This window comes from Pantherophis guttatus, chromosome 11, assembly GCF_059756535.1.
Source record: "Pantherophis guttatus breed Tessera chromosome 11, ASM5975653v1, whole genome shotgun sequence".
Taxonomy (NCBI): domain Eukaryota; kingdom Metazoa; phylum Chordata; class Lepidosauria; order Squamata; family Colubridae; genus Pantherophis; species Pantherophis guttatus.
Genome location: NC_142073.1, coordinates 3,019,512 through 3,040,957, shown reverse-complemented (window position 1 = coordinate 3,040,957; position 21,446 = coordinate 3,019,512). Strand labels below are relative to the sequence as shown.

The 21,446-nt window shown below is 41.5% G+C and overlaps 2 long non-coding RNA genes across 2 annotated transcripts; one reads left to right on the top strand and one right to left on the bottom strand.

Moving 5' to 3' along the window:
- The first annotated feature begins 27 nt into the window (after positions 1 to 27).
- Positions 28 to 9,110, top strand: LOC117670967 (uncharacterized). The gene is made up of 2 exons (XR_004592734.3): positions 28 to 110; positions 8,742 to 9,110. It is a non-coding gene; the product is annotated as an uncharacterized LOC117670967 (long non-coding RNA).
- LOC148112254 (uncharacterized) lies at positions 7,283 to 9,056 on the bottom strand. The gene is made up of 2 exons (XR_015729605.1): positions 8,962 to 9,056; positions 7,283 to 7,504 (listed from the first exon to the last, which is right to left on the bottom strand). It is a non-coding gene; the product is annotated as an uncharacterized LOC148112254 (long non-coding RNA).
- Positions 9,111 to 21,446: the final 12,336 nt, after the last annotated feature.

The window sequence follows — 21,446 nt, the reverse complement described above, 5'->3', positions numbered from 1 at the left end:
TGGCCTCCTCGGGGGGGGGGTAGTCGCCTTGCCGGATAGGGAGGGAAGAGCTGCATCTAGGCCCCGCCCACCGATGCCCAGATTTAAAGGGGCCGTGCCAAGGAATACAGGTGCCCTAGTCGTGGCTGCGGATGATGGGAGCTGTTGTTGCCCTTCCAACTTACTCCTGGAGGGGGGCAAAGTTGGGGGAGAGGGGAACCGAAATCTTTTATCTAATCAACAATCTTGCTTCCATGCAGGTTGCTGTCCTGTGTATTTATTGGTATTTCATATTTCTTAACCGTCCCTGGGAATGTTGGAATAGTTGGAATAAATCTGGTGCTGTAATCAAAGCCAAAAAATATCTCAGGAAAAAGAGGGGGGGAAGGTATTGACCTCCCTCAATTTCATGACACCTGTTTGAGACTGTCCTCGTGTCTAGTTGTTCTGGTGTGCAGTGCTCTATAACGTCGTTTTGAGGGTAGAAGTTGAAACAGTTTATGTCCAGGATGCAAGGGGTCTGTAGATATTTTCCCAGCCCTCTTTTTGACTCATGCAGTATACAGGTCCTCTGTCAGGGCATTTATTAATCCCATGTTTGGCTCTGGGACTAATCACCCTGGTTTAATTAGAGGAGATGAATCATGGCTCCTCCTTGTTTGCAATATTCCGAAAAAGAAACGCGAAGAAAAGTTTCTAATAAAACTCATTTATTTGTTATAAAGAGAATAAAACACCTCACTAACTAAGAAAGATAAATTGTTACATTTTGGAAGTAATTTGGGCCAGCTGCCTTTCAGCAACCGGCACCCGTGGCAAGAGAACAAAGGAAAAAGTGTGAGAAGGAATGTGGGTGGATGGACAGGCGTAGTAGCTTTTGATAACAATTCTTGGCAAGGTACGGAAAGTCAGATAGTCCAGAAATGATGAGCTCAGCTGGTAAATAAAATAACGCAGTGACATCCTCAATGGAAGGCAGGTTGGTAGCCGTTGTTTTTCCTGCAGTTCTAATGATCCTCTGAAGTCTGGGTCTGCCTTGTTGGGTTGCAGAGCCAAACCAGACAGTTATGGAGGTGCAGATGACAGACTCAATAATTCCTCTGTAGAACTGGATCAGGGACTAGTAAGTCAAGGACTACCTCTATGCAAGCAACAGAGCCAAGGTCCTTTAAGATGCAAGAGGCACAGAATGTGATATTCTTATCCCGAGACTCAAAAGGCGTGACATGTGAACTCAGTCCCTGCAGCTCAAGCATGCATGTCCTCTTCCTCGTCTTTCATCCTGGCCTAAAACCAAACGGATCTAATTTTGAAGCATCTGAATATTGTCACAAATTCAACCCATGTGGACGCCCTCTCCTCGTTGGCCAAACCTTTGCTGAACGTTGCACCCCCTGCAGAAACCCCCTGTCAAAAGTTGCATTAAGGGGGGGTGGGTGTATGTGCAAACTTTGCTGCCCCCCTCCCCCGCCACCGATTGTGGGCTGACATTTCTTTCCCCTTTAAGAATTATCTTCCCTTCCCCTCTGCCCTTTCCCTGACTACCCGTCCTCCCCACTCCCTGAAAATTAAAACTCTCTTTGTAGATTCTGGATCAAATTAATTTCGCCCCAGAACACAGATTCACGGGAGTAAAGATTTTCAAAGGGTTTAGTAATTGAGCCCAGTCGCTTGCAGATTTTTCTGCTGGCGGCGGAGTTAAATTAACAGCTGGGTTTAAGATGGACAAAGTCCTGTGGGAACATTAGCCTTCCAGGAGAATGGATGACCCGAAGCCCCTGGAAATCAACCTCTTTTATTACAAGAGGCCTGAATGGAGTAATCAGTTTTGGATTGGGGCTCTCACATTGTCCAGCTCTGACCTTAATATCAACCTTTCTGGCCCAATCTCTCTGTCCTTTGAAATTGCACTTCCATAATGAAATTAGGCGGCATGGAAAACTTCTGGCAAGCTGTCTACAAAGTCAACTCAAGAAGAAGGAGGAGGAGGAGGAGGAAGAGGAAGAGGAGGAGGAGGAGGAGAAGTAGTAGGAGGAGGAGAAGGAGAAGGAGGAGAGGAGGGAGAGGAGGAGGAGAAGAAGAAGAAGAGGAGGAGAAGGAGGAGGAGGAGGAAGAAGAAAAAAGAAGTCAACCCTACAGAGATTTTTGGGGTGTTTTGCTTTGGAGTGTGTGAGCTTGTTACAGCATTAAAAAAATTAAATAGAAAGACATCCTTATTACAAAGAGAGACAAACAGCAACTACATTAGAGGCTGAAGCTGTTAACGCTTTTTTTTATGACATGTAATTTCTCTTCTGCTTCATACTCAAAATCAAAGGCTTTTATTCTCCTTGACACTGTTTCTTCATTGTGTGTGTCAGGCGGTGCGTGCGTCTGTGTGTATATTAATGAAGGTGTGTTTTTTTTCCCCCACTTACACTGAGGCAGACAAATGGCATTGTCAGGGAGACACCGGATTTTGTGTTCCTCTCTTTTCATCCCGGCTGGCAAAGCGTTTTATAAAGATGATTTAATACGCCACGAGGCTAGGTAACTGCCACACTTCATCCTTACATGTCTGCTTGAAATGATTTTCAGAGGCCATTTTTATAGGTTTCTATCAAAGGAACTGGCGCCTGGAACCTCTTGTCTACACCCGTTTCTAAATTCCAAGATGGATTAAAGAATTTGGAAGACCCGACTCCATCGGGAAGAATCCTGCTAATTCCCCAGTCGTGCTCAGCCGGGGTTTGTTGGAACAAGCCATCATGATCATTCTAGTTCATACACCCAGGATTGAGTTTTCCCTGATGAGACGTCATCAAACATGAGTTCAGGGACAGTCTTGGTTGTTAGTTAGTTAGTCTTAGTTGATTCAGAGGCACTGAATCAAGATCACGTGAAGTATTAGTACCACTTTATAAAACCCTAGTAAGGCCACACCTGGAATACTGCAACCGATTTGGGTCACCATACTGCAAAAAAAGATGTTGAGACTTTGGAAAAAGTTCAAGAGAAGAGCAACTGAGATGATCAAAGGCCTGGAGACTAAAACATATGAAGAACAGCTGCAGGATTTGGGTTTGGCTAGTCTAGAGAAAAGAAGGACATAATTCCACAAATTAAGATGTTTGAAATGAGCTCATCTCAGTGGCTTAAATGAAGTTGGTTTTGTTTTTCCTGCTTTTCTTTCAATTATTTCCGTAATTAAAGCTTCTTGGAAACAAAGTGAGATGCATCAGGATGCAAAAAAAATCAGACACATTTCTTTACCTGTATCCTTTTGTTATTCTTGTTATATATCTGAATGTTTGATCCTGAGACCCGTTTTGGTATTAAAAGGTACAGTGAGGATAGGAACGTCTGTGTGATTTTGAAAAGAAGAAAATAATTTTTTTTTTCCAAAATAGCATTTTTTCCTGGCATGTGTGTGTGTGTCTTTGTGTCTGTGTGTAAAAACACTGCAAAGATTGTCTGGAGAATACCTAATTATGCAAATCTGGTCTTAGCCGAAACTTCTCAAAATGCAACATCTCCATTTTCCCACCTGATGCAAAATGTTTTAATCAAGTCAACTTGTTTTGTGGTTCCCTCTTGCCAGCAGACGTCAGGTTAAGTTTTTAAATATTTCATTAGGATTGAAATGTTCATCTGAGCTACATCTGGGGAACCAAATCAGGAAAATGTAGCTCTTTCGTTCTAGAGGCTTCAAGAAATTTCAATGCTGACATTATCCAGAATTTGAATTGTGGAAAGATATAAAACTGGAGGGAAAACATTGCGCTTCTATTAGTGAAGAATTTATAGTCCTTTTCTTTTCCTAACAGAAGAGAAAGGAAAACTTTCAGAGAAGGTGCTTGCTCTGGACCATCTCTGATATAGACTGGGTTCTAGATCATGGTAGAACATGAGTTTCTGAATGTCAATTCTGGACGATTCTCAATCATCCAGATTACCATTGTCCCAAAGATGCATTTTGCAAAATACAGCTAGATTTTTTTTGTTACGTTTTTTCTTTGAATACATTTCACTTCCCATCCGAGAAGCTTCTTCAGTTCTAATTGAAGCAGGTTTTATCTGCTAGAACTGAAGAAGCTTCTGGAACGAGAAGTGAAACGTTTTCAAAGGGGGGAAAAATCAAGGAAGTCCAGTTGCCTTTTTTGGGGGGGAATCGCTAACCAAACAACCAAACTAACGTCATAAGGGGATAGATGAACCCAGATTTTGTTTGTTTGTTTGTTTGTTTGGCATATGGGGGTACACTGGTATAATTTTAAATCATTTTTTAATTGGGTTACTGATTTTAATTTGGTATTGTATTGTGATTTGTATTGAAGTTGTCATTTTGTAAGTCGCCTTGAGTCTCTAGGGAGAAAGGGGGCATATAAATCGCAATCAATCAATCAATCAATCAATCAATCAATAAATGGCATATCATACATGGACTAGCAATATATATTAAAATATATTAAAATATAAATATAAACCCAGATGTTATATCATCAATGAAGCTTCAAACCACAGCCATGCTACCCAAACTCTGTAACCGTCTTTCAGAAAACGGATTCTTTTAACTTTTCCTTGTTTTTAAGCAGTTTCATTTTGCTCTTCAAGGAATCTAAGATCCGAGGATTTGAACCAAAACATTAACTGAATCCTAGAAATGCCAATTGGACTGCAAGGCGATCCAACCGGTCAGTCCTAGAGGAGATCAACCCTGACTGCTCTTTAGAAGGCCAGATCCTGAAGATGAAACTCAAATATTTTGGCCACCTAATGAGAAGAAAGGACTTACTGGAGAAGAGCCAAATGCTGGGAAGGGGACGGCAGAGAATGAAGTGGCTGGATGGAGTCACTGAAGCAGTTGGTGTGAGCTTAAATGGACTCCAGGGGATGGTAGAGGACAGGAAGGCCTGGAGGAACGTTGTCCATGGGGTCACGATGGGTCAGACATGACTTCACAACTAACAACAACAAGAAATGGTGATAAGTATGTTTTGTAAATACCCCGCAAGCTAATTTAATTTTCCTAGCCAATTAGCCAGGTGGGAGAGGGGAGAGGTATTTGCTCTATTTTGGGGCTTCATTCATTACCCCAGTAAATGAATTCTTGTAAGGCTTGTACGTTGCTTTCCTGCAAGTCCCTTTGGATGTCTGTCAAGTCGGATGAAAATAAATGATTGTGTTAAAATCCTATCCAGTTAAATAAATCTTCATCACGGAGCCTCAACTTCGGAACTGAATAAGCCTCAACAAATTTATTTTACTTTGGAGTAGCCCTCTGCACACCTGTTGACCGAGCACAATCTGTGGAATAGAATTATCGCCTTTAAGCAGAAGCATCTGAAAAATTTTCTTCAACGGCGAGAGGTCCCCCGATCCTAGCAAACCCACGCAGCTTTTAATGCTGCTAAAAGTTTTTGACAACTTGATTTTGGCACTTGTCACCAGCAAGAGCTGTTGGCTGTTCCTTAGAAACGTGTCTCGGTTTTGCCCTCCTCGGGGTGTGACGGATCAGAGAGCGAAGTCAACAGCGGGAGCGAGCTAAATGAAAATAGAATCCCAATTTAATGAAGAGTCGGACAAATAACGCTTAGCGGGGTCTTCAGAGGAAGTGACAGCTCAATTAACGTCCTTGCTGAGAATATAGGATGACGTACATTCACTTCTAGGAAGGAAGGAATCGCTGCATACCAAAACAGGCCAAGATGTGTTTCAGAAGTGCCAAAGAGTTGAGGCAAAGTTAACAAGCAGAATTCTTAGCTTTCCCTGGTTCAGACTTCTGTCTTCAGGAGGCAGTGAAATGTTCAAGTGACTGATAAGGTTACCTTGTTGGGTAATGAAACGTCTGCAGGAAAACAACCAAGTTCAGAGGCACCGAGGACCTCCTCCTCCTCCTCCTCCTCCTCCCTTCTAGTAGTGATGATGTTACCCAATTGGGTAATGAAACGTCTGTAAGAAAACCAAGTTCAGAGGCACCAAGGACCCCTCAAGACACTATATTGCAATATGGAAATATTATTATCCATCCATAGGGAAACAAGATACCCAAACTTTAATAGCCCAGTCTTTTTAACTAGCACTTATTTTGCAGGCAGTAGCATGAGTTGACTCTCTTCAAAGATACAGGGAGTCCTTGACTTATGGCCACAATTGAGCCTAACATTTCTGTTGCTAAACGAGACAGCTGTTAAGTGAGCTTTGCCCCATTTTACAACCTTTCTTCCCGCGGTTGCTAAGTGAATCACTGCAACTGTCAAGTGAGCAACACGGTTGTTCAGTGAATCCGAACTGGCTGAATCCCATCACTGAAGGGTTGCCAGTCTCCATTCTAACCATAAAACTCAAATACCATGCTGTATAATAATGATGACGCCATGGCCGGCAGGGGCTTGATTGCCAGGCCGAATTCAAGAACCTTTGCTTAAAATTTCCAGAAGAACTTCTCTCTTGCTGAAAAGGGGCCAAATTGTTCAGCTCTGGGCCATTTGTTTTCTCCTGGCAGGTGTTCCTGGATGCCCATCAAGTTACTTTTGGCAATTAGCTGAACTAATACTGGGGATACTTTCACCGATCTGTAGCATGAACCCCGGGAGAAATTCTTTGTTTCCTTCACCAGCTGTTTGGGCTATATAATCAGCCAGGTACTGAAGAGAAGGGTCTTCCCTTGGTTTGCAAGTATAATTGGATCAGTGAAGCATGTTAGTGCCAACAGTTTCCTAGGGAATCTACTACAACTATCTAATTAATGGGGAGGAGATCTTAAGATCTGGCAAGAGTTGCCTGCAGAGGAAGGAAAGCAGTTTTTTCAACAATGTATATACAGTCTTGGAAATGGATGGATGGCTTCCTATAATAAACGTGTCTCTCATTCTTCCCGGGTGAGAAAATGTCCATATGATGGGTCTCAAAATGACTCTGAACTCAATTTAACATCGTTCCGTGCGCCTTTGGTATTGAGTCATGTCGGCCACATGACCATGGATTTGTCTTCAGATAGTGCTGGCTCTTCGGCTTTGAAATGGAGAGTCGGGAACGACTAGCACATATGTGCGAGTGGAACCTTTACCTTACTTTATGATAAACCTACGTGGTGGGACTGAAACTCAATTCTGCCACCTTTACAGTGGAGAAACTAGGAAGGGTCTCTTCTGAATCTCTTGCCCTGCCTGTTAGGTAGCTGTGGGCTACGTCATCTCTTTATCTGACCATTCCTTATGCAGCATCTCTTTGCCCCTTCTCCCAAGGACTTCCCCACGTACCACTGCGACTTTACTCCTCCCTCCTCCAGAACTAAAACACACACAAACCCACAACTTCAGAATTAATTTTCCACCCTTCTATTTATCTTTGTCGGGAAAGCTTAAATCCATTGTACAGTATCTTCATTTGTACAGATTTCCTTCAGTTCCTGACGGCGTTGACTGCGGTGAGTTGTCAAAGAACAGGTAATTCCCCAGTAGAGTCCAAGTCTACACCTGGATGTAATTGAGATACATGACCAAGATCAAGCCCAATTCTGTATTAGCTCCTTGCTTATCAGTGCCTAAAACAGAAAAGTGGTTTAATAAGAACAAGCCTTTTGGGGGAACAGGATGGAAAACGGTCACGGCCATCTGTTGAGTCTCAGAGCTGCTATTTGAAGATTCTTGGTTTTTTTTCTCCTGGCATTCCCAGATCTCAAAATCTCTTAGGAAATTAATCTCTTATTCAATTTTCTTAACAATTTCCCTTTTCACATCACGCTTCTGAAACAATGCCAGAAGTCCTAATAATTTTGAAAGACGCTCTGGAGTCTCTCAGGAATCAAGATTAGATTAGAGAAAGGGGCATCCCTGGAGCTTTTTAAAGTTTTTTTTTTCTTTGGCTGCTTCCACTTCCATTCTTTTTTTTATTTTTTTTAATGCCTTTTAAAGACTCCCGAAGTTGCAAAGTCTGCTGAAAAGCAGAATTAAAGTTCTCCGTGACCTTCTTCGCTTTCCTGTTAGACTTCTAATGAAGAGCCTGGTCTGCTTTTCATTATAAAATGAGGCCATCAAAAACCGTCAGGATGGGCTCTCCGCAGCACTGAGACCGTTTATAATAACTGTGTTTTTAAAATATCAGTTGTGCAGCTAGTCCTCAATGTAGGATCACGATTGGGTCGTGCTAAGCAAGGCAGTTGTTAAGTGAATTTTCTACTCGGAAACCGCTTCTGGACTTTGTGCTTGAGGTGGAAAAAAAATGAAACTTTGATTTTTGGGTTTTATTGATCAGATAGATTTGTTGTTATAGAAATGGCTAATTTATACTATAATGGAAAAGTAAAACGTTTGGTGTGGTGGCCTAGAGGTGGAGCTCTCGCCTCACAATCAGGAGGCTGTGAGTTCGATCCTAGGTAGAGGCAGATATTTCTCTGTCTGGGCACACTGAGAATATCTCTGCTGAAAAAAACCTCCGCATTGGTGACCGGAAGGGCATCCAGCCAGTAAACTCTCAGCTCCATTCAGTTGCCCAGACTCTACCATGCAAGGGATTATGGGGTTGTTCAAAGAGGATGATGACGGAAAAGTAAAAAAGTTGAGGTTTGATGTTACTGTCTTATTCTATGCCTTTTTTTTCCTTTTTTCCCCTTCTTTTCTACACTTCTCTCTTCCCCTTTCCCTCCCTTTTGTTCCCTGCTATTTGCTTTTGTATTTTTCTATTTTATAAGTTAATACAACTGTTAAAACAGCTAAAAGAAAAGCTGCGGGGGGGGGGGGGAATGGGGCCCAATTTTATGACTTTTTTTTTTTTTTTGCCAGATCCTGGAGGGAAGCCATTCCAGCTTTAGGGCCAAGAAAGAAAGAAAACAGCAAGAAGATTTGATCAGCCGAAGGTGACAATATAAGGAGAGATAAGAGACAGAACGTGTCCCTGTAAGGAATGGAGTCAGCGAAGCAAGAACCAGCCTCGAAGGCCCTTAAGTCAATATACCTCAAGCCCTTTCAAAATCCATAAAAGGAACCATCAAATATCCATTACCTGGGAAGATGAGAAGAAAAAAGCCTTGAATTTAAAACCTTGGTAAAATAGAACCAGCTCCCAGCTTTCACTCCGGTGGGCTCTGGTAGGCAAATCTTTCTCTGGTGTCTAGCTTCATTCACATCTGCAATAAAACTCATCTCTAGGTGCCCTGGGAGCTTTCTGGATAAAGAAACGAGGAATTGGAGGGTCTGAGATTTATAGCTGTGCTGGGTAGGACTCGTGATAGACATCCCTTTGCCCGGCCTTACTTAATATAAACCTTCAAAGGATTCTCGCCCTCTTCGAAGGAGATAATTATCCGTTTGATAATCCAATACTGCAGGCAACAGGTTGTTTCCAGGTGAAAGGGTGAAGCTTTCCTAGGTATCGACCAAGAGTTGATGAAAGGTTGCAGGAATAATAATGATAATTAGCTCGGTGACCTCCTGAGATAAAAGAGATTTGAAAAGGCATTTTTTTAAAATAAAAAAAAAAATAACCATCTTTTTTTTAAATAGTTGCCGTTGTCCCCCCCCCCCCAGCTTTCCAGTGAGATAGCTGGAAAACATCATGTTTCCAATTAATTGCCATAGTTACTACATGAGAACGAATGGCCTCGTTGCAGGGGTGGGGCAGGCCATCCGTCAAAGATTGCTTTGATTGCACAAATCAATTGCTCGTAGACAAATATCAGCCCGGCGTCCGCTGGGCTAGTGGTTCTTGTAACTTGCACCGCGAATTTACTGATCTCCCCTGTAAATGCTGCTGATGTGAATTAATTACGGTCAGTCAAGGATCCAAGGCAACCCGGTCACCTGTCTCGGAAGGATTGTCAGCGTCTTAGCCAGAGACTGTTGTAAGCTGCCTTCTAATCTGTGTGGTTTGGGGCACTCCTGGGCACACACACACACACACACACAAAATCTACTTAGTTCATTGTGTGTTTTACAGGTAGGCCTCGACCTGTGCTCGCTCCTTTAGTGACCGTTCAAAATTAAGACCACATGAGAAAAGTGGCTTATGACCAGGTGGCTTATGACCAGGCCTGACTAGGTGGCTCAGTGGCTAAGACACTGAGCTTGTCGATCAGAAAGGTTGGAAGTTCGGCGGTTCAAATCCCTAGTACAGGTCTCCTGCATGAGCAGGGGGTTGGACTAGATGACCTCCAAAGTCCCTTCCAACTCTCTAACTGTTACTGACCAGTACTCACACCAATGATTGTCACAGCTTCCCCACACTCACATCATTAAAATCTGGGCATTGGGCAACTGGAATGTAGTTACAATGGTTGCAGCTTCCCGGGGTTATGATTCTCCCGGTTTCTGACGAGCAAAATCATCGGGGAAGCCGGATTTGCTTTAACAACTGCTTGGTTTATTAAAGTCACCATGATGATCCATTTAAGGACCACAGTAAAAAAAAAAAAAAGTCATAAAATTGGATACAACTTGCTTAACAATCATCTTTCTGAGCAATGGAAGTTCCTGTTCTTATTGTGGTTAGGATAAATCAAGGATTAGCAGTAGGTGTCCCAAAGGTGCTTTTTTCAAGAGGCAACTGGAATTTTTGGTTTTTTCTATGAAGACGTTTCGCTTCTCATCCAAGAAGCTTCTTCAGCTCTAATGGGTGAGAAGTGAAACATTTTCAAAGAACAACCAAGGAAGTCCAATTACCTCTTGAAAAAGCACCTTTGGGATAAACATAACCTGAGGACTGAGAATCTCCACAGACATTTAGCAGTAGGTATCCACACTCAGGATTGCCCAACGATGTTTACGCAGATTTATGAAAAACTCAAGGATCAGTTGTATTCAGGGAGATAAGTGGCCATTCTTTGAAGTCTCTTAACCCCCCAGATTTTACAAAAGCCAACTCCCTAAGAATATTAAAGGCCTCTAACAGCCTATTTTTTCTTGGACATCAAAACCTCTCATTTTTACAAGGTAGGGTTAACATTCACTCGCTTTCAAAAGGACAAATTGTTTTTCCAAGGGAGTGTTGGAGGCAAGTTGTATATTAAAATTCCTTTCCTTTATTTACATCTGTTCCCCACATGACTTTCCCTCCCACCAAAGCTAGCAAAAACCAGACTAAGGTTTTCCAGATATCTGGATTCCCTGCCCTTTAGATACTGATTCTACTCATCCATTCCCATGGCTCAATGAAATGAATAAGATAAAGGGGGCCAAGGGGAATAACCTATCGTCCTTCCAGATGTCCACCGAAGCTTTGATGTGTCCTGCATCCAAGTGTCATTGACCTAAGAAAGATGCACGCGCACATTCTTCTCTAATGGAAAAACTTAATGTTGGCTATTCACCATTCAATCAGCATCGGCCAAAATATTCACTTCTCCACCCCAGCAGACCACAGGACCTTCTTCCTGGGTAGGACCTAGGGAATGCCCCATTCCCCATCATTTCTTTTAAATCATCTTTTCCACCTCTGGTTGCTAAGCAACAAAAAAAATCCTCAAGGTTATGGAGGATGCAGTGTAATGATGAGGGCTCCGATCCAGTCAAAACCCACATCTTTTGCACATAAATCTTTCTGGGTTGGTGGGTGAGTGGGAAACGCATGGCAAAATTCCAGAAATTGTTGGGGAACATTTTATAAGGTAGATCTTCCCAAGCATGGTGTGTGTGTGTGTGTGTTTGTGTTTGTGTGTGTGTGTGTAGGAAATAGGTTATTTGTTTTAAAGCAGTCTACTTGCCTCTTTAGATCAGGGGTCTCCAACCTTGGCAACTTTAAGCCTGTCGGACTTCAACTCCCAGAATTCCCCAGCCAGCTTTGTCAACAGTTCTGGGCTGCATCAACAGAGGGATAGAATCAAGATCACGTGAAGTGTTAATACCACTTTATAAGGCCTTGGTAAGGCCACACTTGGAATATTGCATTCAGTTTTGGTCACCACGATGTAAAAAGGATGTGGAGACTCTAGAAAGAGTGCAGAGAAGAGCAACAAAGAGGATTAGGGAACTGAAGGATAAAATTATATGAAGAACGGTTGCAGGAACTGGGTATGTCTACTTTAATGAGAAGAAAGACTAAGGGAGACATGATAGCTGTGTTCCAATATTTCAGGGGCTGCCCCAAAGAAGAGGGAGTCAAGCTATTCTCCAAAGCACCTGAGGGCAGGACAAGAAGCAATGGGTGGAAGTTAATCAAGGAGAGAAGCAACCTGGAATTAAAGAGAAATTTCCTAACGGTTAGAAGAATTAATCAGTGAAACAACTAGCCTCCAGAAGTTGCAAATGCTCCAACAGTGGAAGTGGTGTAGGGTTTCTTGCCTAAGCAGGGGGTTGGACTAGAAGACCTCCAGGGTCCCTTCCAACTCTGTTATTCTAGTATGAAAACTGGAACAATACCCTTCAGGATCAGTATCCCCACTCCCCCAAATGGCTTTTTTTTTTTTTTTTGGATTTTTCTATGCTTGGCTTTTGCATGGAAACCCTCCCGAAACAGGTTAACAATTTTAAAAATTACATTATTGACTCTAATGGATATTCTCTTAGAGGCAAAGAGGGCTGTGACTAAACGTCTCACCCACTTTCTTTCCTAATGTAATAATTACGCTAATGTGAAATCACGGTGATTAATTACTGTGTATCATAAACATTGGTCCCAGATTGACTTGACAATGAATGTTCAGACCTCCGTGGAAATCATAAAGAGCTTGGTAGAATGGGCTTACAATGAAAGGTGTTAATGAGTTTATAAAGGGAAAGGTGTTAAAGTGCCTTTCTGTTTTGGATAAGGTGCAGATAAAGAGGATAAAATAGCATATTTATTATTTATCTAACCATCAACCCATCCATCCATCCTTCCTTCCATCCACCCATCCATCCACGAATACAGTCAAATTTCTGGATAGGACAACTACGTTATTTCCCTTTCTTTTTTTTTATTATTATTTGTTTGCTTCCTTGTGATGTTTGCAGTGTTGTTTTTACAAGAAAGTTCATACAATGCTTTGAAAACTATTTTTTTTTTTTTAAAAAAAGGCAAGATTTGAAGAGTTTGAGTAGCTTTACTCTTTGAACTGTGAAGTTGATTAGTTGACCCTGAGTGCATCATTAATTCTTCAGGAAAATACAGGTTTTAGGTTAACTTGATCTGCTCAGAGAAAAGACAGGGGATCGTGAAAACGTAAAAGGAAACAGAAAGGAGTAAAAAAGAAAGAAAATCTCGTGTAGCATCATTGCCTGGTGGTGAATAAAGTCGGACTTGTTATCCAAATAGGGAAATCACACTCTTGTGCACCCGTAGAGAGCATTTTTTTTTCCTTTTAATGATGAAATCCCTTACATTGGGGTGGAGTCAGGGCAACTGAATGGAGTGTTTACTGGCCGGATGCCCTTCCTGTCACCAATGCGGAGTTTGCAGCAGATATATTCTCATTCTGCCCAAAGAGAGAAATATCTGCCGCTACCTAGGATCAAACTCACAGCCTGTCGCAAAGATCGCAAAAGGAGATCACATGACCCGGGGACACTGCAACTGTCATAAGTACAGGCCAGTTGCCAAGCATTTGAATTTTGATCATGTGACCTTGGGGATGCTGCAACGGTCGTAAGGGTGAAAAATGGGCATAAGTTACTTTCTTTCAGTGCCGTTGTAACTGAATGGTCACTAACATTTATTGTTGACTGTTGTAAGTCAAGGACTACCTATATTAAGATTTTCCTCTAATTTGACCCACACACAATTCACATTCACACAGAAAGAGGACTACATAAGAACAAAAGCCGTCGTGCTCCACCCTTTTGAATTTCATCAAAATTTTCTTTTCTGCAGGTAGTCCTCAACTTACAACATTAAATGTTGGTCTCAACTGGGGTCATATGTTGAGGACTACCTGTACTGAAAAATTTTCAAATCCCAAGCCAATTCATCAAGTTTAATGAGAACCGATGAGGAGAAAATGCAAGAATGTTTCTCTACGTGGCATTAAAATGTACAATTATTTCTGGCACTTTCAAGTTCCACTGATTCAAATGGAAAAATTGTTTATGGCAACCTTGAAAAGATAGATAGATAGATAAATAATAGAAGATAGATGATAGAGAGAGAGAGAGAGAGAGAGAGAGAGAGAGATAATAGAAGATAGATAGATAATAGAAGATAGATAGATGATAGATAGATGATAGATAGATAGATAGATAGATAGATAGATAGATAGATAGATAGATAGATAGAAGATAATAGATAGAAACCTCAGAAAACATAGATAGATAGATAGATAGATAGATAGATAGATAGATAGATAGATAGATAAACTAACAGAGATACAGACACCGATACAGATACAGATACAGAAGTGAATCTCATTAATTTTAAAGGAAGACTTAAATGTGTCTTAAATCAAGTCATATCCCTGGTTGATGGAATTTATATGTGTGCGTGTATGCGTAAATCCCCTATCTCCAGACAAGTTCTTTGTTACCTTCTTTATTCTCTAGAACGTGATCTGCAAAGTCTTCTCATTTTTCTTAAATAAAATAAAATCGTGTCCTCTGAAATCAGATTGATTATATCTCACCCTGCCAAGCCTAATATTTTTTCTCTTTTCCCTCTTCTCGTAGCGAACTACAATATAAATGGACTTTTTTTTTAATATAAAAAAGCACATGCTTTTATATCTTTCAGAGACTCCCTTAAATGTCCAATTCACATGAAAAATATCCCCAGAAACTAGAGACTCAGATAAGTTAACGGTGGAAGGGAAAAAAAAAAAACAAACAAACCCCAAGCTGAACTGTAGATGTCACTAGCTAAATTGCAGCACAGCGAGGGTTTTGGATGCAACCCCCTGTAATTTATATAAATCACTGCTTTGTGAAACGTAATGAAGTTAATATCTTAAAAGTGGCAGAGAAAAATGCTCTTGTTTTGGCAGTTTGGGGCAGTAAAGCAGCAAAACAGTGATTTTGAGAAAGAAGAGCGGGAAAATACTTTAGACTAATAAACTGTGAACCATGCACCCCATTTTGTAAAGAGTTTTGTTAAATAGGAGAAAATTAACCTCAATGTAGGACAATTAGTAGTTCCCATCTAACGCCTAATGAAATCAAAGTTACGAAATATCCACTGCCAATTTGCGTCCTATTAATTTCAGTGCAGAGATTTTGAGGTGGGTTGATAGGGCAACAGGATCTCAATCCCGAAAAAAAAATCTGGGATCTATTTTCACAGTTCAATCAGGAAATTTCTGTTATTTCATTGGTCAAAGAGCCGTACCTGTCTATTTCTGAAAATCGGACCTTCTGTTGAAGAATAAACATTTGGGTGTTCTTTAGTTGGCTTCAAGCTTTTCCAGGAACATTTCCTATATTCTAACCTCAGCCAAAAAAATTATAGCCGTAAGGCGGGAACTACCTGTAATTCTTTGGCTTAGAGCAGGGGTGTGTCCAACCTTGGCAACTTTAAGACCTGGGGACTTCAATTCCCAGAATTCCTCAGCCAAGCTGGGTTGCCAAGCTTGGACACGGCTGCTTTAGAGCAAATATTAGATGAATCGTTGCTATAAGATGTTACTAGCGTTCGTAACTTGGTTTCATGGTTCTTATGTCTAGCAAAGCAGGATCAGGAGCAGCAAAATACACTGGGCTAAAAACAGTGGTGAAATCCAATTTTTTTTACTACCGGTTCTGTGGGCGTGGCTTGGTGGGCATGGCAGGGGAAGGATACTGCAAAATCCCCATTCCCTCTCCACACCTGGGAGAAGGATATTGCAAAATCTCCATTCCCTCCCCACTCCTGGGGGAAGGATACTGCAAAATCCTCATTCCCTCTCCACTCCTGGGGGAAGGATACTGCAAAAAAGAGCCTTGATAGTACAGGGGTTTAGTGCACCCTGTAATTAACACAGCTGCCTGCAATTTCTGCTGGTTCGAATCTCTCCAAGGCTCAAGGTTGACTCAGCCTTCCATCCTTTCTAAGGTAGGTGAAATGAGGACCCAGTTTGTGGGGGCAATAAGCTGACTTTGTATAAAACATACAAAAGAATGAAGGCTATTGCTTAACGCATTGTAAGCCGCCCTGAGTCTCCGGAGAAGGGCGGCATATAAATCAAATTAAAAAAAAAAAATCCCCATTCCCTCTCCACACCTGGGGGAAGGATACTGCAAAATCCCCATTCCCTCCCCACTCCTGGGGGAAGGATACTGCAAAATCTCCATTCCCACCCCACTCGGAGGCCAGCCAGAGGTGGTATTTGCTGGTTCTCCGAACTACTCAAAATTTCTGCTACCGCTTCTCCAGAACCTGTCAGAACCTGCTGGATTTCACCCCTGGCTAAAACGTGTTTAGCAAGTGTTCATTTCAACAAAATGGTGCAAACTCAGACAGTTGGGTTTAATTTTGCAACCGCGGTCAGTTACAGCAAGTGCAAACACACCCGAGGTTTAGCAATGCAACCACACAGCCGTAGTAATACATCGATCACACTTTATGGGAAGGAGAGAAAGAAAGAGCAATCAAGAGGAGGAAAAAAGAAAAAAGAAATTAGATTCCTTCCAGGCTCTTTGCGAAGCAAATCCATTCCTTTTAGACCTGCTTCCCCATTGGCTACAAGTTCTGAAACATCTTCAAGGGATGGCTCTCAAGCATTCTTTGCAGCAGTCCAGTCTTGAGCATGAGATATGACAAAAGGTTCAAGGTGAGTTGCTAAAAGTAGCCGCTCCCTGGGAAAAAAGGGGGGGGGAAACTTTCCCCAAACAATTTTGTGGCAATATTGTCTCTCATTAGCAATCTATTCATTATTAATCCTGTAGTGCTGAAAATAATTTAATTGATTTCATCTGTCATGGGGTAACCGTAGAAACTGAATGCATAATTCTCTATAGTGATTTTGCTTGCTAATTGTTTCCGAGATAATCTGAGCATGTTTTAAAGAAAACACGTGTGGGTGGCAACACGTATGACGTCCTCTTGCGTTTCTAGACAGAACTGAGTATTGATTTCCTCGGAGCTAATTTATTATTTCATTTTTTTAAAAAAAAATCAAATCACAGGGAACTGATGTCTCTTGATGGCACTCGCATTTAACTGCTGAGAAGTTCCGTACTCTTTTACGTTCCATCTTACATTTACTTTTTACTTTTCCTCCAAAGGAGCGTCTGAAATCTGTTTCCTTACGACAAATGGTGCGTGAAACTACTTTCGGGAAAGTCATTTCGAATTTGAATGGCCTTCGAAAATGCTTCTGTGATTTAAATACAGACATATTCACAGTGGAGGAATAACAGAATTTAACAGAGTTGGAAGGGACCTTGGAGGTCTTCTAGTCCAATCCTTTGCTCAAAGAGGAGGCCCTATACCATTCCAGACAAACAGCTGTCCAATCTCTTCTTAAAAACTTCCAGTGTTGGAACATTTACAACTTCTGGAGATAAGTTGTTCCACTGATTAATTGTTCTAACTGTCAGGAACTTTCTCCTTAGTTCTAGCTTGCTTCTCTCCTTGATTAGTTTCCATCCATTGCTTCTTGTCCTGCCCTCAGACGCTTTGGAGATGGTCTTGAGAAGCTTTGGAGAAGTGCATGGTGAAGATGGCAGGACTTGCTGAGATGCCTACATTGGATTTGATTTCCAACAAAAGCACTTTGGAGGGGATTGTGTGGGAGAGGGAAATACAGTCCTTGTTTGCAACTGTTTAAAGCCGCTATGTCCCGTTAAGGGAACCACACGACCCCAAGAAAAGACACAGCTGCTTTAAATAGCTGCAAACTCAAGCTAACTTCATACCTATTTTGGAACTGAACATGACGTAGCTTTCCTGGAGATTAATCATATTCGTTTAAAAAATAGTAATGCATTGTAAATGACATCCAATGTAGCTCTTGTCCTGCCATAACCCTACTTAACAAAAACCAAATTCAGCCCTGCACCTGGAAAAAAAAATTACAGGTAGTTCTCGACCTATGACCAAAATTGAGCCCAAAATTTCTAAGCGAGACAGTTGTTAAGTGAGTTTTGCCCCATTTTATGATCTTCCTTGCCACAGTTGTTAAGTTGGGGACATCGTTGTTAAGAGAACCTGGCTTCCCCATTGACTGTGTTTGTCAGAAGGTCTCAAAAGAGGATCATAGGACCCCAGGACACTGCAACCGTCATAAATGCAAGTCAGTTGCCAAGTGAATTTTGATCACGAGGCCATGGGGTTTCCCCGATGATGGTAAGTGTGAAAAGGGATCATAAGGCACTTTTTTCAGTGCCGTTGTAACTTTAAATGGTCATTAAATGAACTGTTCAAGTCCTAAGTCAAGGACTACCTGCATAATCCTGGACATTGACCAAAAAAAATAGTTTTTCTTGGCTATCCTTAGTTACGCTACTGAATGTATCTACATTTTACAGCAGCATCAAGATACAAAGCGCTTAGAAAATGGAAGATTTAATCTATTACTCTGCATTATGCTTTATCTGTCTGAGTGTGAATGCATCTAACTATCTGTTTAATGAATACATTCGGAAAGCATTCAGATCCCACTGAAGTGCGTATTTTTATGAACCCATCTGACAATGATAAATTGAAATGATACAGCATATTATCAATTAAAATCAAAAGATCAAGCAAAGCTAGAGTTGGCTCTTTCGGCACGCTATTCAATCCTCCAAGTTATTTTTTTTACAGTCTTGGGAGTGAAATGGCTGGAATTTCTGTAGATGGGTTTTATTGTCATTATTCAGCGATGCATTTGAATTGATCCATTTTAAATATGCATGTAGGAAAGTGTTTTATTATGAAGGTACTGAAAGGAGGAGGAGGAGGAGGAGGAGGGAGAGGAGGTCAAGCAATTAATCTGAAATATTCCCTTGTGGAAGCCACTTATTCAATGGGCTCTGGAAACAGTCAAATTGAAATTATTTTCCTTTACTTAGGTGAGGAAAATTAGCATACTGCTGAAAGATCAGCAAATCAGTTAGGCAAAGCATAAGCTTCACTTTTATGCAGCTTTGCAACATTTAAATGTGAAGTAGGGGACTCAGTACCTCTTTCCAGCCGATATTATCACAATATTCAGCCAATAATATCACAAAAGGCTGCATAAACAGAGGGATAGAATCAAAATCACGTGAAGTGTTAATATCATTTTATAATGCCTTAGTAAGGCCACACTTGGAATACTGCATTCAATTTTGGTTGCCACGATGTAAAACAGATGTGGAGATTCTAGAAAGAGTGCAGAGAAGAGCAACAAAGATGATTAGGGGTCTGAAGGCTAAAACATATAAAGAACGGTTGCAGGAACTGGGTAAGTCTAGCTTAATGAAAAGGACTAGGGGAGACATGATAGCAGTCTTCCAATATCTCAGGGGCTGCCCCAAAGAAGAAGGAGTCAAGCTATTCTCCAAAGCACTTGAAGGCAGGTCAAGAAGCAATGGGTGGAAACTAATCAAGGAGAGAAGCAACCTAGAACTGAGGAGAAATTTCTTAACAGTTAGAAGAATTAACCAGTGGAACAACTTGCCTCCAGAAGTTGTGAATGCCGCAACACTGGAAGTTTTTAAGAAGTGATTGGATAACCATTTCTCTGAAGTGGTGTAGGGTTTCCTGCTTAAGCAGTGGGCTGGACTAGAAGACCTCCAAGGTCCCTTCCAATTCTGTTATTCCATTCCATTCCATTCCATTCCATTCCATTCCATTCTATTCTATGCCTTCTAACCATCTCAGTCTAGATTAGTGTTTTTTAACTAGCAAATTTTAAGATGTCTGGACATCAATTTCCAGAATTCTACTGGCTGGGGAATTCTGGGAGCTGAAGTCCATACCTCTTAAAGTTGCTAAGGTTGAACAACTCTGGTGTAGATAAGAACCTTGGGATCTCCATCAAATACTAATTAAGAGTCTGGAATCAACCAACTTTGGCTCAAGACTGACTCCTGGTGCTAGATGGGCCCCTTTAACTTGTCTTTAAAATGGGGTGAGAAAAGGAAAAAGAACATTTATTTTACAAGACCAACCAAATCCAAGAGACATCTCCAAAAAAAAAAAAAAAGGCAGAGCAGAGCGGAAAGATATTCTCTGCTCTCCAAAAGCTAATATTTGACAGCAGGGGGGGAAAAAATCCACATGATTTTTAAATACAACATTAGCATCAACCTCTCACCTTTATGGCCATCCGTTTTCTCAACATTTCTTGGGGGGGGGGATATTTCTTTGTACACCAAACAAACAGAAGCCTTATGCAAAGATGTTGACTTTGGGTGCCGAGTTAATAATCCGTTGCCCTGAAAGTAAACTCCCCGCTTTCAAAACACGAGATTGGAGGCAGGAGTGAGTGGGAATTATATTCAATTCATTCAGCAACTTGCTGGAGACATTTTACACTCATTGGCTACCTTTGCAGCACCTACCTGTTCGTTTCTTGGAAGAAAGGGGTACAAGCAGGGGTGAAATCCAGCAGGTTCTGACAGGTTCTGGAGAACCAGTAGTGGAAATTTTGAGCAGTTTGGAGAACCGGCAAATACCACCTCTGCTGGCCCCCGAGTGGGGAGGAAATGGAGATTTTGCAATATCCTTCCCCCAGGAGTGGGGAGGGAATGGGGATTTTGCAGTATCCTTCCCCTGCCATGCCCTCCAAGCCACACCATGCCCCCAGGCCACGCTCACAGAACCAGTAGTAAAAAAAAATTGGATTTCACCACTGGGTTCTGGACAGCCGACCACAGGAAGTGGAGAGCCAGGGATATTTATACCTTCTCTTGGGCTTTGAACTTGAGCTTCCTGTTCCTGTGTAAGAACCTGTGTTCTATTGGCTGCTGTAGGAGTCATAGCTGGCTCTGTAGGTTGTCTGAGTCCCGGGTTTGGTTGAAGTTTGCTGGGTGATGCAATGTCCCCAGTGATTGTGCCATGTGTTGAGCTCTGCTCCTAGATGGGTTAATCCTATTATGTCCTGGAGGGTCATGTCTTCATCCCATCACCTTGGAGCGGAAGGTCTTTTGTCTTGTAGATAGGATGGCCCAGTCTTTCTTTAATGGGCACCAAATATCTGTTGAGGGCAGAGAGCTGGTCTCTGTCTTTAGAAACATGTTTCTCGTTTAGGGAAATATAATATTCTGCCTTTTTAAATATTTCTCAAAATATTTCATTCTTCCAGGAGGGGTGACTTCCCTCAATCTGCTTTTAATCTGACTTGTGAACATGCCTAATGACAAGCCAAATCTGGAACCAGATTTAGAAACTGCAGGTAATACAAGCTAGAGAAAGTATTTAGGAATTGCAGTCAGTTAGTTAGGCAGGTAGATGTAATATGAATCTTTCTGAAATCTGGGCACGAGAATTGACAGATCAGATGCTAATATCTTGGGGCAACTGCTCCGATGTGCACAATTATAGAGTTTCCTTATTTTTGAAACTTTCTTTCCTTCTGTAATGACTTCCTTTCTCCCCTCCTTCTTTCCTGACGGCCCAAATTTTATTTTGTCCGGGAGCAAAAAAAATGTTTCTCATTTTCCTTCCCCGCTCAAAGGACTTCCTTTGATTTTCTTTAAGTGAAG